We start from the raw sequence: 15,065 nt of genomic DNA, 5'->3' as shown, positions 1-15,065 counted from the left end.
TAGAGAGATCCAGCTATAGAAAAATCGGAGCCAGTTTGGTATAGTAATATGAGTAGGATTATTCCACCCCGTGGCCTCTATTTGTGACCGCTGGGCCCCAGATCAGGCCATGTGTCCTGCTTCTACCAACCTGAGAACACTGTCCCCTGCCCTGGGTCTGTCTCCAAAGCAATCCAGGGGGTGCAGCTCAGGAGGAGGGTGGGGCTTGTGTGCCTTTGAGTTTGAGAAACAGTGTGTGAGAATACACCCACTTTTAGGCACACCCACTGCTATCATGTGCCCATCTCCAAAGGGTTGCCCAAGGGTAAATGTGACCCTCAGGCTCAAAGGGGCCTATTCTTGCTCTAGATCAATTCTTGTTCCACATCAACCTTTCCCAACATTGGGTCCCCATTTGTGGTTGAAGTACAACCAGCATGGCCATTGGGCTGGAATGAAGTGAATCATAATCCAAACACACCTGGGAACAAGGTTGGGAAAGGCTGCTCTAGATCAGTGTTTCCCAACCTTGGGCCTCCAGCTGTTTTTGGACTACAACTCCCATCATCCCTAGCTAGCAAGACCAGTGGTCAGGGATGATGGGAATTGTAGTTCAAAAAGAGCTGGAGGCCCAAGGTTGGGAAACACTGCTCTAGATAATGTTTTCTCTCTATGTACAAACGCATCGTCTTCCATTTTGTTCGCTCAACCAGTCATCCCTTATCACTGAGACATTCCACACACCCATCTCCATGGATTACGATCGCATGTCTTATCATTTGCAGTTAAACCTTTTTCAAATAACAAAAGGCTCCCCAACGGGTGAACACTTCAAATTAAGTTGCAAGAGACTATAAACCATGACTGCAGCCATCTGCATTTGTTTTGCATGATTCATTACTTTCAACTGCGTGACCTCATCTCTCACGCAGTTGCTGTGAAACACAGTTGCTCAGAAAAGTCATGTGTGCATATAATAATTGCAGGAACCGTTCTGTTCTTCATGTTGGTCCTACGACAGCACGTCCAGGAATCAGCTGGGCAGTGGACATAACCACAATCTATGGTCCTGCAGCAATTATTTGGCTAAAGCAGGGAGAGAACACTTTTAATTATGGCAACTGGAGGACCTGCCGGTGCAATTAAAAATTCATGGCGAAATTATCAGTAATCCCTTAACCTAGAAATTCTAAGTGTCAGAATTCATGACTCATGAGTTGTATTAGCTTATTTATCTAATTGCAATAGCTCTGCACCCATTGTGGGCTACTAACAAACTTACATAACAAAAAAATGGTGATTGCCTTGAGGACAAGATGTAATTTAGATTTCACCCACAGGTGAGATATAATCTTACTATATTGAAAAGTGGGTCTTTGACTCTTACTGTGAAGGCATCATTTTCTCTTCTACTCTGTATTTGTCAGATGTTGTGTTGGTTCTGTTCTGCTGCAGGTCATCTGCCATCAAAAACTACATTATTCGTCTCACTACCCATTGTGGTGAAATTATGTAAGTTTTATGATTTATGTCAGTAACTATGTTAATTGCCTTCCAATAGAAGTTTAAATCTAAAATTTTAGTTTTTCATCTCATCACATTTTTGAGCTATGAGGGTTTGAAATTTCCAAAAAAAACACACAACCATTTTGGCTTTGTCAGGCTACAGAAAACCTTAAAGGCTCAGGCCAGCATTGAGATACATCAAAAGTAAAAACACCAATCTCTTCAGAACTTCATGGGCTTTAATATGATATGCCACATGATGGACTTACATTAAAATTTAAACTTTTTCTCTAAACTAAAACATCCCAAATGGTGCAACCTTTCCCCACAGGTTTACCCTTATTTTTTGCTGTATAAGACACACCAGGCCATAAGACGCACCTAGTTTTGGGAGGAGGAAAACAAGAAAAAAAATATTCTGAATCCCAGAAGCCAGGACAGCAAGTGGGATCGCAGTTCAGCTCCCTGGCTTTTGGGATAGCCATGCACAGCCTCTCCCTGGCAGCGGGATGAAGGCTCCTGTTGCCTGGAAGAGGCTACACGCAGCTATGGCTCCCCCAAGAGCCGCGCTCCCTTTAAAGAGCGTGTGGGGTGTGTGTGCGGCTCTTGGGGGCTTTTCCCCGAGGAGGGAGAAGGGCTCCACGCGGCTCTTTAAAGGGAGCGCTGAGCAGAGCCTCCCACCTTTATTCGCTCCATAAGACGCACACACATTTCCCCTTACTTTTTAAGAGGGGGGAAGTGCATCTTATAGAGCGAAAAATACGGTATATGGACCAATATAAACTTCTCTTTCCACATTTGTATGGAAGTAAGTTCATTAGACTTGCAGAATCCAAATACAGTGGTACCTCGCAAGACGAATGCCTCATAAGACGAAAAACTCGCAAAACGAAAGAGTTTTTCGTTTTTTGAGTTGCTTCGCAAGACGGATTTCCCTATGGGCTTGCTTCGCAAGACGAAAATGTCTTGCAAGTTTGTTTCCTTTGTCTTGCAAGTTTGTTTCCTTTTCTTAAAACCATGCATTCACTTCGAGGAGCAACTCATAGCACACGGTGTGGTAGCCTTTTTTGAGGTTTTTGAAGACTTTGGTGATTTTTGAAGCTTTTCCAAAGTCCGTGCTTCGCAAGACGAAAAAATCGCAAGAAGGAAAAACTCGCGGAACGAATTAATTTCGTCTTGCGAGGCACCACTGTAATGTGCTTACAGTTCAAATGGAAAATTGTGAAGCTTGTGCTAGACTTATTTTCAACAAGATGTGGGAAATGGTCGATTTGGATGTTTGGGTTGTGAATTTCAGCTTTCTGAAAGTGACAATCATCGCAGGGCAGCCTTATTAAAGCCAATGGGAGGCTTTGGTTGGAAAAATGGATTGCTGGCATAATGAGTTACTAAGATTTTTTTTCCCCCAGGTCATTTTGTTTGCTTCTGCATCCTCTTGCCAACGAGTGCATTTTTTTCCAGAGCCATCTCAAAGGTTTTCTCTGTTCTGCTACAGTGGAAGAATTGATTCATTTGTGAAGGGAAACTTCGGCGGGGGCAGTGGGGGGGACACAGCAAAAGACAGATATATCTATATTTTGCTAAAAATACCTTTTGGTTCAAACCACAAACAGCACATTGACAGTGCTAAAGTGATAATGTCGTAAGACAGAGGGAATCATTTTCAGTGTGTTCCAAATTCAATTTCGTTTGTGGCCTCTGTGCTTTACTTCATGTTTAGAACACTGACATTACATGATTCCTGCACCTTAATTTTTTCATTTACTGGGCTTTGCATTATGAGTAATGTGCGTAGCATGTAACGTGTGTTGTTTATGTGGTGCATATTTCATTTAGACTTTTCTTCTGGTTGGCTATAAACATCTGGTCTGCAAAATGCTGATGAAATGCACAGCGCTCTCTCTCTCTCTCTCTCTCTCTCTCTCTCTCAGTTTACCCTATATGTTGGTGTTAAGGGCACCTGCTGAACTGGAGATGTGGAGTGTGATCAGCTGTTATTTCTAAGCAGAAACCAAACAAAATGGTGGTCCATGCCTTTTCCACCTGGGAAAGGACCATAGGGAAGTAGTACGACATCCATTTGTTGGTGAGCTATAATTCTCATCATTCTTGATCATTGGCCATGAGGCTGATGGTAGTTGTAGTCCAACAACATCGGGAGACCCAGGGTTAGGACGGTCTTAGCTAGTCCAAATATAACTGCACCTTAACTATGTGTGATGTCCTTATTTCATTCAAGAACTATAGCAGCCACTTAGACCAATAATCTCGTACCTTCTGTTCTGATTGGGGTTCCCTTGCCACCCTCAGTTCCACTAGAGTCTTCTGTCATATTTCCATCTTTTGAGATCCAACAAGATCTGGGACCAGACCAGGATTAGAAGGAAATAATGCATTTTAATGTTCTGTGGTTTATTTACTGAGAGTACAGCCAAATAAATATATGGAAAAATAGGGCGGAGGGCAGGAAGAGAATTAGTGTTAATGGATATATGTCCATTTATATGTAGATAATAATTTGACATGTACCATAGCGGGAGTCTGGGGAGCAGAGGGACTAGGAGAGCATTAAACGGAAACTAGTGCTCACATCCTCCATCTCAGCAGCCCTTGAATGAGAAGCTTCCACTGGCACAATTCTAGCAATTTCAATTATATACTACTCTGGCAGAATCAACTTATTGGGAGACTCCAATAACTAGAAGACTCCCTGGGAAATCTTCCATTGGCTTTACAGTGATGATGCCAGATCTCTATGTACATACATGTGTAGAATGAAGTGCAGATTGTTCAGCCTCTTGTACTCATAGGATTGTAATTCTCAGACAGTGAATCACAGAGACAGTGTGCCTATGTTTATAGTCTCCTGGTGAGTAGCGTGGAAAGAGATACAAGAAACCAAGGGATTGCTGTCCGTGTGTTACCTTATCCCCAAGAGATGCTGCTTCTGCATTGCAGAACACCATGCCCAGCAGGTGTGTTCAGTGCATACCACTACCTGGAGAGCACTTCCATCACATTATGAGATGTTCCACTCATCAGGTGTGCAAATTCTGCCCATCTTCATTACAGTGGTGCCTCGCAAGACGAAATTAATCCGTTCCGCGAGTCTCTTCGTCTAGCGGTTTTTTTGTCTTGCGAAGCAAGCCCATTGACGGCTTAGCGGCTTAGCGCTATTAGCGGCTTTTAGCAGCTTATCAGCTTAGCGGATAAGCCGATAAGCGGCTTAGCGGCTTAGAAAAAGGGGGGAGGGAAAAAAACCCGCAGGAACTCGCAAGACATTTTCATCTTGCGAAGCAAGCCCATAGGAAATTCATTTTGCGAAGCACCTCCAAAATGGAAAACCCTTTCGTCTAGCGGGTTTTCCTTTTTTTTTTTTATCACAACGTAGTTTCATCACTTCTTTGGACTCCCTCACGTCTCCCGCTCCCATTTACATCGTTAAAAGGTTTTTCCAAGCAAATTATCAACTTGTTTACGATCTTATATCCACTCATTTAAGTATAATCTAGCAATTCTCCATAAAATTTATGTTTTCTTTAATCTCACTTATCATCAAATTCAAAATCTAATTTAGTGGTGGCCAATTTTTTATAATCTAGCATCCTTCTTAACATTCAACCAAATTACAATGTTTTTGTAAATACATCTTAAATTTCTTCCAGTCTTCCTCAATCCTCTCTTCTCCCAGGTCTCGGATTCTGCCAGTCATCTCGGCCAGTTGCATATAGTCCATCAGCTGCATCTGCCACTCTTCCAGTGTGGGTAGATCTTGAGTTTTCCAGTTTTTTGCAATGAGTATCCTTGCTGCCGTTGTTGCATACATAAAAAATGTTCGGTCCTTCTTTAGCACCCTCTGGCCGACAATACCCAAAAGGAAGGCCTCTGGTTTCTTAGTGAAGGTATACTTAAATACCTTTTTCAGCTCATTATATATCATTTCCCAGAAGGCCTTCACCTTAGGGCATGTCCACCAGAGGTGAAAGAATGTTCCTTCATTTTCTTTACATTTCCAACATTTATTATCAGACGAATGGTATATTTTGGCAAGTTTAACTGGGGTCATGTACCATCTATATATCATTTTCATTACATTTTCCTTCAGAGCATTACATGCAGTGAAGTTCAGCCCAGTGGTCCATAACCTTTCCCAGTCCTCGAACATAATGTTATGCCCAATGTCCTGTGCCCACTTTATCATAGCCGATTTAACCATTTCGTCTTGTGTGTTCCATTTTAACAGCAAGTTATACATTCTAGATAGTACCTTAGTCTTTGGTTCTAACAATTCTGTTTCTAACTTCGATTTCTCCACCTGGAACCCTAACTTTTTGTCATTTTTAAAACTTCTTTAATCTGAACATGATGTAACCAGTCTCACACTTTGTCCTTCATTTTCTCCAAACTCTGCAATTTCCAATTGTCTCCATCTTTTTCTAATATTTCCCAATATTTTGGCCACGTCTAGTGGGTTTTCCGTCTTGCGAGGCATTCATCTTGCGGGGCACCACTGTACTGTTACTCTTCCAAGACTTGAAGGCAGATTGCCTGAAGTAGGGAGATCGCATGTACTCATGTAGACTCTGTGCACAATGCACAACTCTAATTTTCCATGTATATCCCTTATATTACACAGTCATTCTTCAGCTCACCGAAGGTGGTGGGGATGGTCAGAGCTAGCACACTCATCCCTGCTTCCTTTCCCTCAGATATTGTATTCCTAGGTCAGAGGAACAGCTGAAGAGGCCTATTGTTTAGGTTCTAACAGGTAAGCCTGAGTAGACATGGGGAAAGTTGACATATGGGTTTGTTGCAGGGCCTGGTCCCTGTCTTTATGTCTTTGTTATCTGCCCTGTTGTTGCTGATTGAGTGACTGCTTTAAGTTTGGGGACTGTCTGTAAGCACCAAGAGGCCTACCACTCAAGGCCTGTGAGAGGCAAGTGTCATTGTCCAATATGAGCTGTAGATCAGAAATTCCTTCCAGTTGTTGGACTTCAACTCCATCAGCATGACCAATGGTCAGGGATGATGAAAGCTGTAGTCCAATTGTGGGATGTGAAACACAAGAGCAGTCAAGTACAACATTCCTAGAGTGAACATGTTTACACATGGGGAGGGATGTTTGTCCAGCCAGCAGGTAAACTTCCTGTTTTCCTCTGGGCTGGGACAGACTTCTTCTACATGTGACTAGAGGTGGGTGTGGCCTCACCTGTGCAGGTAATGACAAAAGGACAGGGCAGGGCAGCCATCTCTCTCTCTTTCACCACATGCATCGAAGAAGCAATATCTACTGAGAGAAAGATGCACTCTTGGCTCCCAGCCAAGAGAGGACAAAGGGACTGTCTTCCTATAAGATAGATTCCAAGTGTATGCTACTTCATTAAGCTTAAGTCTGCCTTCTGGGATCTGATTGTGAACAGAATGTGAGTAAACTCTTATTATACATTTGTAAAAGACTGTCATCTATTTTATGAGGGAATAAGGGGAAATTACCAGAATAGTTATTATAGAGGCTTTAGCGAGCCTGAGCAAACGCTGCTGTTGCAAACTTAAAATAAAGGGGAATGTTTTACTCTGCTGAAATTGGGGAATTTGTTAACACAAGTTGGATAAGGATATAATCAGACAATATATCCTCTCCTGCATCCCTGAACATTCCCACACCAATGACACATGGAAGGGTATCAGTTCTCTATCCCTCCTATAGATTGTGAATGATACATCTGAGTGGCTTTAGTCAGAAGTTATAGACCACAAAATTTTCTCATCTAGGTCTTCCCTTTAGTAGATTATTTGTGGGTACCAGTCAGGTCCCATTGTGCTGCTTTTTCACTTCACTGGGTGGGAACTGTAGTCTTAAGAATTGCCTAGTGTAAATCCTCCGGTTCTGAGTCTCACTGAAAGAAAATTCAGCTGAAATGCCGGTATCAAAGCAAAGCACGCTTAGCACCTGAACCGAGTACAAGGTGGTTCATCTCCTGAACTCTTTTAAGTGCAGCATTTTATTCTACTCTTTATGGCATAATCTTCTTCGAACTACCCACTGTGTGCAATGCTGCTGAGAAAAGAAAGCCTGGTCTTCCAGCCTCAGAGCAACCCTTCCAAAATCACAGCCAGCACAAACTTTTGAAAGAGACAAAGTAGGGGACGGGAAAGGAGGAATAACAGGAGTGACTTAGAACTATTCCCAGCCAAGCTGTTTCAAGTGCTGATAGAAAAAGACTTTGTGGATAGCTGGGCTGTGAAAATGTGCTCTGTCTCACCTGCCTCAGAACCCAGCAGATCTCTCCACGATGTGCAAGGACTGTATTGTATTTCAGCCAAAGTGGTGTGCCGCATTGAGGACACACACACACACACACACCAATATCACATATCACTGGGATAAATGAAAAAGGGAATAGATAGAAGAGGTAAAGAACAAGAGAACAAAATGAAATGAGATGGTGAGAAAGAGAGAGAAGCGGGAAAAGTTGGAGAGGGAATATAATAATGTTTGTGGCATTGTTAGGCAGACACCAGGCATTCATGTCTCCAGCTAACATTCATAGGGTGTGTTCCAAAGGATTCCATCTCACAGTGTGGCATTTTAGCATCCTTTTAAAAGAAATGCTCATTGTGACAAGATAAAATTTCAGGAAAATGGAACGAGCTATGTGTGGGTGTGTGGAGAAATTCATTCGGCTGATTCCTAGCATGTCCTTCAATCAATCATCAGTACCAGGGTGAATTCCATCATAACAGGAATAAAACAATCAAATGTACCAAAATCAATTTTTTAAAAATGAAAACCATGATATAAACATTTTAAGTCAGTGCTTTTCTTTTTCTTCTGGTAAAAAATACTCATTATTTGATAAAAGTGCCATTGGTGACAGTAGAAAATGGCTGACATGAGCAGCAGAAAAAGAGGCACCTACACTCTCTAGTAATGAATATTGTCACACAGACAAAAAGCACTTGTCTTAATTTTAGTACAGGCGGATCCTCAGTCAGCAAAGAGCAGTGTTACATCAAAGCCCAAACATAAACCTGGGAAAAGAGATGTGTTTTAATCCGGTATCAAAAAGTCAATAAGGTCAGCGTCAGCTATGTAAGAGTCCAGCTGGATCTGGCCAAAGTCCTATCTAATCCAGCATCCTGTTCTCACAATGCAGATACCTATGGAACTCCCCCAAGCAGGACCCGGGCGCAACAAGGCTCTTCCCACTTGCAATTGCCAGCAGCTGTTATCCAAGCTCCACCCAGCTGCCTCTCAGAGGGAAGGCATTCCATAGGCACACTGCTGCCACAGAGAGGGTCCTTGTCTTTAATGAAAAACAAGCCCAATGCATTACTTTAGGCAGGGCACTCTACAGCATCCGTCCCCCCCCAAGCTGCCCTGGGTAGAACAGCCTTCTCCAACCAGGTGTCCCAAAGAAGGACTAAAACTCCCAACAGCTTCAGCCTAGTGTGGCTGATGGGAGTTATAGTCCCAAACCTCTGTTGGGCGGCAGGTTTAAGAGGCTGTCACAGAACGGTGTCGTGGCAGAGCTTATAATTCAGATATAAGGAAGTTAGTCATTTGAGGATTTGCCTTAAGGCATCTTCCTCTCGGTGTGTGATGGTGAGGGGACATGAACCTGCGTCTCTCTGTGGTGATTTTCTCCCCTTCATTATCCATCAGAAGGAAACTGGGAGTGGAGAAAAACTTTTGTTTGTCCCCTGCTGGCCCCAGAGAAGGAAACTTTTGCCGGCTTCTTCTGCGGGTGGGGGCAGGGCAGATATGAACTTGCAGGAGAGGGAGGCATCAGTGCAGACTTTTGCCTCCTTTGGCAAAAAAAAAAAATTGTAGATCCAGCACTGGGGGAAAAATCTGAGATTGGAAGCACGGTCCCAATAAATACCTTACCCCAAAGGGCATCTCATTGTGTTCAGCAGGGCGGCGGCGGGGGGGGGGAGGTTGAGGGTTCTCCTGAACTGGCACTGGGTGCTGCCGGGTTACAATAACATTAACTCACTGGCAAAGTGGGATCTGCCAAGAGAAGGGTGAAAAGGATTTGGAGGGGCCTGAAAAGCAAGACCTGTGAGGAAAGGTTGAAGAAACTGGGTTTCTTTAGCCTGGACATAAAATGGTGAAGAGAAGCAAGTTGCAAAGGGATACTGGAAAATGATTCCTCCCTTTTTTGCCTCACAGGGATGTGTGTGTGTGTGTGTGTGTGTGTTTTAAATAAAAGATAAAAAAGTCTTTAGGAGGGGTAGAAGCTTTACATAGTCCCAAGTGGGGTATCAGTTTAAAATAATCTTTAATTATTTGTTACAGAAGATAAAGATGTACCCAAACTGAATTCTGGACTGGTTGAAAACCTGATTTTGCTATTGCTAAATTAATTAGAAGTGAAAGAAAGAAGAGAGGTGAATTTCATCATCATCATCATCTGAAAAATACATGTTATCATAGATTCATTCCCCCCCCTCCCCCTACTCTGTCCATGAGCTGATGTACATTTTCAGGCAACAAAATAAAAGAAATTTGTCAGACTTCAGGTTACCCTGCTCTTGGAACATGTAATAGCAAGGCAAAAATTTAAACCTTCCCCCACACGGCCCAAAGCAAATTGGCCATTTTCATCCGACGACACAGCACGAACAGCTTCTCTCAATCACATATAATCATTCAGAGCTGTGGTTTTTCGAGAGGAGCAGAGGGAGACACTACATATGCCATTCAGAAAATGACCTTACAATCATCCCCACCTCAATTATTGTTGAAAGAGTTAGGGTTTATTGTTTTTCGTTTTCAAAAGGATTTATCTTAAAGCTTGTTTGTGTGTGTGTGTGTGTTTCCCTTTTGCACTTTTCAGAGTACTTCTGCTTCTCTTGTTGTTTACCTGCACTTAGATGGGCATGATTTACACGAAGTAAAGAATGAAAATCTGTGGAAGCGATGAGATGTTTCAGGCCCTGCCTGAAAGAGATGAATCTTTTCCAAAAAGGCAGCCCAAAATGTTCCGGGGTGTACCTTCCTGGTGTTGGTTCCAGTCAGAGGTGATGGAGGTGTAAGTGTTCTGAGTCTGGAACAACACTTGCGATGGGAGCCCCCTTCAACCTCTCCTGGATGCAGCCATGAACTGAGTTCCTTTTCCCTTTTTCCCTTTTCCCTTCAGACTTTCGGCCGATTCTGTTGATTCCATGCTGGCACAGCATCTGGCTTTTTAAAAAAACCCCAATTCAAACCCTGACAGTGATTCATTAGGGCTCAGGAAGATGGTTATAATAATGCAGATAATTTGCTTCTTTAAGATGCAGCTAATGCAGAAATTAGCCCTGATGAAATGAGGACATGCAGACCAGGCATTTGAATCTGCTTGAGCCATCTACTTAATTCTGAGCAATTCTGTTGCTCATTGAGCCAGATTAACTGAGCACAAATGCCAAAGTCAGAGGGCCAGAGGAAGTAATTTCAACTTCTGAATGTGTTAGCCTGCGGCAATTGTTTTAAAGGATAAGGTGCGGGGGGGCGGACAAGGCCATTTTCCTCAACCAGGGCCAACCAGCCCCAGATGTCAGGTGTTGGACAGGCAGAGACACTTCTGGATTAGCTGTGTGACCAGGTTTCCCACGGGCAACTAGATCATCCAACTAATCCCTGTATAAAAGGAGGATTGAAGTCACTGGCCATCAGCTGAATTCAATTGCACAGTTGATCCCGGCAGAAAGCAGCTTTGCCAGCCCTATGCTTTGCACTTTGCTGAGCTGGCCAAACCCCATCAGCAGCCGATCTGTGCAGAAAGCCGCTTTGAAATCACTGCCCATCAGCTGATGAGTGGCAAGTTCCACTCTGCTGGACCAGCTGTACATCAGAATTCTCTGTGAGCAGTTCAATAGGGCAGCTGATCTCTGCAGAAGGCAGCTTTGACGTCTGTACACGCGACACGTTGCCTAGCATAGGTCCTGCAAATCATCATTATTAATTAATTTTCTATACCATGCTTCATCCATGGATTTACAATATAAAAACACACAAATACCTAACATAGACCCTGCTCCCCCGTACACAATTTAAAAGGCCATCAGTTGTTTAATTAGCCAAATGCCTGGGAAAAGAGGAATGTTTTTGCCTGGCACAAAAAAGATACGTAATGAAGGCTCCCTGGGGATAGCATTCCTCAAGCAGGGAGCCACCACAGAAAAGGCCCCTTCTCATGTGGAGGAGGCACACAAAGAAGGGCCTCCGATGATGATTGCAGGATCCTGGTTGGTGCATATGGGGTGAGGTGGCCCTTGAGGTATTGTGGCCCTGAACCTTTAAGGCTTTATAAGTCAAAACCAGCACTTTGAAGTGGCAGGCTGAAGTAGCTCGACTGAATATGTGGCGCAGTGGATTATATGCTCAAACCATCTTGCCCCACCCTCTGGAAATGACCATCCACATAAGAATGGAAGCACTGGAAAGTGATGCCCCCCTCCCCTAACTCGGACAGCCACTCTAGAAGGATACCGTTCCCCCCCCTCCCGACAGAGGTCAACATACAGGGCAACCAAAGCAGTTTCTGTGGGAAAAGTGAGCCTAAACTCCAGTTGCAGTGGCTCTAGAAAGTAAGTTTCCTCCAAGAGCGCCTGGATCTGGTCTGCAACTACCTGCTTAAGAGCTTTGCCCAAGAAGGGGAGGTTGGCAACTGCCTCCAAGGTGGAAACTCACCAGTCTGAACCAGTGCTTTTTTCTGGGGGGAGGCAGTGGTACGCATATCCCTAAACATTTTGTGAATCTAGGTTTGGCTTCATTGAGGGGCAGTATTTCAATATGAGTAGGAAAATTAGAGTACCCCCAAACATGGTTTTTTTTAGAAAAAGCACTGGTCTGAACAATTATTCCGAAGAGCATGCAGATCCCAACTCATCAGTTGAATGTTTTCAAATTCTCAAGGTGGCAGATCCCATCCACCTCTACTTCATCCGTGTTGGGTAATGCTGGTTAAATATAGGCCTTTTGTTTTCAAGATGTGTATAGATTTTGAGCACTGTAACGTCAGAGAGTAAAACAAAATTATAGCCTTAGTGCCTCCTGTAACAAGATCCAAATTGTCACCACTGCCAAATAGACCTGATCAACATATGTTCTTGTGTATGTACTTTTCACAGAATTATGGCCAAATACACTGGCTGCCATACAATGCCAATCAATATTAAGGCCCTAAAATAAATAAACCAGTTCCCAGAAAAAGGACTTTGCAAACAGCTTGAACATATATATGTATAGTGGGGGTGGTTCTCCAAAATCTACAGTTCAAAGAAAGATATTTCTACTGACAGTTCTGCTAGCTTGAAGAAAGAACCGCAAAAAAAAGTTTTGGCAGCAGTTGAATCATTTGGCTTACCTTAAACATACCAGCCAGTGTTGGCAGCTGAGGACCATGGAGCAACTCAGCGGTCAAGCTAATTCACAGAGGTGATGTTATTTCTATCCTTACATAATAATAAAGAACAAGTGAAAAGAAGTTGAAATGAGCCACAGCTCAATTTTAAGCTGGCAGGCAAACACACCAAACAAATTGCAACAAAAAGCAACCACATAGTGCCTATTTCTAAGCATATTCACTCAGAAGTACTGTAGATATGACCAGAATTCCCCTGTCCTTTTCGTCCTTCACTCCGTTAGTGGTGCTTTCAAACTGCTAAGTTGGCAGGAGCAGGGACCGAGCAACAGGAGCTCACCCCGTCACGGGGATTCAAACCACGGACCTTCTGATCGGTAAGTCCTAGGCTCTGTGGTTTTAACACACAGTGCCACTCGCGTCCCCCATTAGTGGTGTAGTAGAAGGGAAGATCAATGGGGGTGGGTGTAGCTCCAAGACATTCCCAAGTGCTACCGGGGGATGCCAGGAATTGAATATGGGGCCTTTTGCATGCAAAACAGATGCGCTGTCACTGAGCTAAGGCCCTTCCCCTATTGTTCCCATGAACTTTACAGAAGCTCTTTCATTGAGGGGAAAAAGTCCAAGATTCTCAATAAAAATTTATTAGGGCATTATTTTTTTCCTGCTGCAGCACACCTACGTTTTTGACAGCCCCAAGCCTCTTAGTGAAATAGAGTTAAATTCAGGAACCCCCCTTCATTCTTTCTACTCACTTGCAAGAGTTTGGCAGCCGATCTGAATCTATGTGCCTTCTTTGCCTAACAGCTGTGCCACTGATGTGATGCTCTCCTCCTGCCTTTATTCCGAAGCGAGTTTCATCTAAATTAGGCCAGTCATCATTAAGGAAAGGCTACAAAGTAAGTCCGTGGTATTCCCATGATGACAGATGCTGAAGTAGCTCGACCGAATGTGTGGTGCAGTGGAAGTGGAAAAACAGGAACATTCCAGTTCGTAAGTCACATGCTGAACCAATATGCTACTTTGGCAAACCCAACCAACACATGGACTGGCATGGAAGAATGTTATAGGCTGACAGCGGTGCCAACTTGAATAAAAGATTGGGGATGGGGCAGGTAAGCCTTGCCCCACATAATTGATCACAAGACGTGGCGGATACCATTTGCATGGCAATGTCCATCAACTGGGGTGGTGGTGGCTGGCCCCCTCAAATATTTTCTTGGGGGGAGGGGCAATGGGACCTCAGTCCCTAGGAGTTTGCTCCTATGTAGGCTGACGTCTTTTCCATCAACCCCAGCCAGCATAGTAAACGATCAGAGGTGATGTAGTCAAATCTCTATAGGGCCACAGCTTCTCCACACCTGCTGTATAGAGATATACAACAAAGCTAAGAAACATAAAGCAGATGTTATTGCAGGTTTGACCACACACACACACACACAAAAACACAAACACGTACATGTCTTGTAGCCCAGTAAAGTTGGTATTTGGTTAGTGATTTGATGTCTGCTTCTGCCAAACTCTAACTCTTAAATATTCCCATATGCTGCTGTTTACAACCTGTTGATAAGCTGTGTCCCTAGAGAGTCCTCTAGCTATGAAAAATAGCATTATTACTTGCTTGGAGAGGAATATTAATGCACATCGCGGGCAGGGGGGCGTTGTTACTATTCACTGGCCCACAGCAGTTTAATAAATGGTTTCTCCTTTATAGAAATTGATAACAGGTACCACATTATATTGAAACAAGCACTGCTATAAGAAAAAGTGCTGCCTTTTTGATACGAACAGGAATACAATTGCAGTATGCAATGACCCAAGAAAGTGAATTATTTCAAGCATCGCTCAATGTGAGCAGCAGCCCTCAAGGTACATAAAAGCACAGACAGATGTCCATCTCTAATGGCAACATTAATATCCAGAGGTCCAAATTCAAGGCAAACTTTATTTTTCACGGATCCAATCATTCTTTTGTTTCCTTTCTTTGGTTCAGTTGTTCGCTCTGCGTGAAATGCATTGTGCTGGAGCTAAGAAAAAGAATCTGCTTTGCGAGGGCAATTTTGCCAAGAGAAAGTGAGGTCTATTCCTCACTAGTCACTTTCTTCCTTGAATTCCAGATAAATGTTATGGATTCACCAAAGCTCAGCTTCACCCCCTGTATGAACTCTTCACGTGGCCATTGGATAGATGAAGACGGCAGAGCTCAAAATCATTGCCCACAGAAGT

The 15,065-nt window shown here is 43.4% G+C and overlaps 1 long non-coding RNA gene across 1 annotated transcript; it reads right to left on the bottom strand.

Moving 5' to 3' along the window:
• Positions 1-1,366: 1,366 nt before the first annotated feature.
• LOC309325806 lies at positions 1,367-4,549 on the bottom strand. Its single transcript, XR_014150027.1, has 3 exons — positions 4,410-4,549; positions 3,760-3,845; positions 1,367-1,439 (listed from the first exon to the last, which is right to left on the bottom strand). It is a non-coding gene; the product is annotated as an uncharacterized lncRNA (long non-coding RNA).
• Between the last annotated feature and the right edge of the window lie 10,516 nt (positions 4,550-15,065).

Source organism: Podarcis erhardii (assembly GCF_964252035.2).
Source record: "Podarcis erhardii genome assembly, chromosome: 12".
In the NCBI taxonomy this organism is placed as follows: domain Eukaryota; kingdom Metazoa; phylum Chordata; class Lepidosauria; order Squamata; family Lacertidae; genus Podarcis; species Podarcis erhardii.
The sequence above is the reverse complement of the archived record's forward strand: the minus strand, read 5'-3'. Positions and strand labels throughout refer to the sequence as shown.